The sequence below is a fragment of the Phragmites australis genome, chromosome 13 (genome assembly GCF_958298935.1).
Source record: "Phragmites australis chromosome 13, lpPhrAust1.1, whole genome shotgun sequence".
Taxonomy (NCBI): domain Eukaryota; kingdom Viridiplantae; phylum Streptophyta; class Magnoliopsida; order Poales; family Poaceae; genus Phragmites; species Phragmites australis.
The window spans coordinates 23,017,326-23,020,549 of NC_084933.1; positions in this window are offsets into that span (position 1 = coordinate 23,017,326).

Consider the following 3,224-nt stretch of genomic DNA (forward strand, 5'->3'; position numbering starts at 1 on the left):
TTCGAGACGCCAGTGCCGAAGCCGTACCGCTGCTGGGCAAGCGATCGGTACGGCACTCGCCCATGCTGGACGATCTGATCGCGGAGCGGTGCGTGTTTGGGATCGGGCGCATGCGCGAAGAATTATTGGCAGAGTGGTCCGTCCATCCGCTGTTCTGAGCGCAGTACGTGATCCCTTGATGGTACAATAATGCGGAGGCGCTCTAGCTACTGACCTGCTGCGTTTGCATTCCATGATGTGCGCCGCTGCATTGTTCCTTGAGGACGTAGGCGGTCCTGACATCGATGTAACAGAGCAGCACCAGTGGACCACCGAGTACCAGTGCTAGTCACTGGTGACTATGGATCAACCAGATAGCCGCTGAAAGGTCAGAGCCAGCGGCCGTTATGTCAAAAAACAGTGGCGGCGAAGCGACAGGTCTTCGGTGCGCAGGTCAGAGCTTTTTGGGGTCCATTGACATTGAGGAGAACACAGTGCTTTCGCCTTTCGGCCGGCGCGGCAGCGCATAGCTTCTGGAGTAACCCTGCCTCGAGTTTCAACGTTCTTCGATCCCACGTAGAATTATTTGCACACTATAAACTTAATTTCAGCACGCTAATCGCGGACTGTCCAACGCCCATGCCTCCGGAGTAATACTCAATTTGTAATAATATTAATTTAATGAAAAGGTGCAGAAATATTACTAAAATTAGCTAATTGCAAGAGTAGATGTAAACCAGCACTATCAATGCTGATTAAGTTGGTATCGGTAGTTGGATTGTCAACTATCAATTGTCGGCTCATAGTGCGAAACAAGTTATAGATAATGAATCATATTGATACCATGTAGACTATTGATGTGCATATAGCACTTCCTAGTCCTCCGTGGCCGAGAAGAGGCCACGTAGCTTTATCACTCTTAGAGAGCCGATGTGAATTTATCGGTTCTTTATGTGCCTATAGGCCCTTGGATACTTTTTCATAGGTGCCCTATCTCTCTCGTTATCTTCTTCTTTACCAGGAGAGAGGGGCGGCGCTCAGAGCAAATGTGCGTGACGGAGGGAGGGCGAGAGAGAAAGAGTGGAGTGGCAGTGGGGAGAGAGAGGGAGTGGGCACGGCCGGGCAGAGAGGCCACCGGCGGCCTGCAGTGAAGAAGGTAATTTTTTATCTTCAATATACTCAATTTTTTTTTATGAATTCGAGTACTTTGATTAGAAATAGAAATCAGGTTAACTGCATTAGAAATAGAAGGTAGATTATAGTATATTTAGGGTAAGTTCAATCTATTAGACTAGAAGGTAGATTTAGGTACTATTTAGGTTTAATATATTAGGGTATATTTAGGGTATTTAGATTTAATAGATTAGGTTAGATCTAGAAGTAGCGCTTCGTATGAGATTGTAATTAGAGCATATTTAGGGTTTATTAGGCTATGTTTTAGTAGTTTAGTGCATGTATGAGATTGCAAGTAGCGTAAGATTTTTATTAGATTTCTATATAGAAATAGTTAATTCGAGTAATGGTGAAGAATGTCTAATTATTGTATGATTTTATTAGAATTCATAATTTTTATATAGCTTCTCATTTTTGTTAATTTAATTAATGAAAATTATGGTTGTTGGATCAGGGATGTCAACAATAGTGAATTCAGAGTTTTTTTTACGATCATGGCTATATCATGCATTGTGACAGTGGGGTAGACTTAAGCAATTTTCAGTATGTGGACACAAGCCTGAGTGGACCGGAAGAGATGTAGCGGACTGAAGTGTTTGGGTGGTTGTATGGTCTTTTACAAGTTAGTCCATCAAAGCAACAATTCACAATAAATATTATGATTCCCAGGTTGTATGAAACTGGATGGCAATGGAAGCTTATGGCGTTAAAAAGTTTAAAACAATGGCAACAGTTTGTGAGCATGAGGTTTAATTAGAGGTTTCCCCACGCCATTCTTATCGAAGGGAGTGCAGTAGGTTAGACAGAAGGCGAGCTAGTGCCCTGAGGAGGTTAATGAAAATATTGTTGTTGTAGAGCAGAATGTGGTTTCTTAGGATTCTATGAGGATTAGTGCTCCGGAGGAGGTTCGGAACACAAGACAAGATTTGGAAGATGGTGAGGTAATTGTTGACCAGATGGAGGCGGATGTCGATGAGTTCTGCACCGTTGTGGATTCCACTGCTGGAACAAAAATAGGATATAAAAAATGATACCCAAGAGTGCCATGAACAAGACTGCAAGTGACAGGAAGAGGATCTTCTCATGTGGGAGATGGAACACCTAGCCGTGAAGTTGAATTTAAGAGACAGGAGGATAAACTATAAAGGCGAGAGGAACTACTATGGAGGCGTGAAGCTATCCTTTATTGTGAAGAAGAGGAGTGTGAAGTGAAACGTGCGAGAAGAGAAAAATATCCCCACTCGACTCAGTAGAGCCTTTATTGTATTTCATAATGGAAAAATTATAATCCTCTCTTGTTTAGCCATAATGTCTTGTTGTGAAAAAAAAATCACATTGTCGCCAAAAATCATAAAAATGTTTGTACAAAATGTAGAAAAAAGATAGCTTGGCATGTGATTAGTCGACAAGCCTCTCGAGTCTAGAATAGCCGACATGCCTGTCAGCTGTCTAAGTGCCAACATGCCTATGTAGATGCCGAGCATAGAGGAAAGGCTCTATTGGCAGTTGCTTAACCGATAGGTCTTGTCGGTGCCAATAGAAACGCTTCCCACCTCCACACTGATACCTCATAAGCTAGTCGGCATACAGGACACAGCTTTCCAAGTGCCCACTAACACATCTTTACAATTAATCGATTTTGAATAATATTTATGTACTTTATCATTCAAATAATACTATTTAAAATAATTTATCATTGAAATAATACTATTTAAAAAGAATTCGTAATATTCGATGCACAGAAATCAACGGCCAAGTTTGTGGTTTGTCTCTGACGACCTTGCGGCTGGTACATGGACCTTTTCACGAGTGTTGTTCTAGTGGTTGTCCCCGATCGTTCCGACACGAGGGCAGTTACTGAAGGCAGGGTCCAACTATTTCAGGAGAAGGGCGTACGCGACTACTAGTACTACTGTTGTGGTTAACTAGTGTCGTGTTATTATCGGCATGTTTGGTTTAACTCTAATTTTATCGTATCTAAATTTAGTCACGTCATAAATAATTTAAATAACTATTTAGTTAGCTCCTATAACTATAACAAATATATTTTATTAGTTCACTAACTATTACGT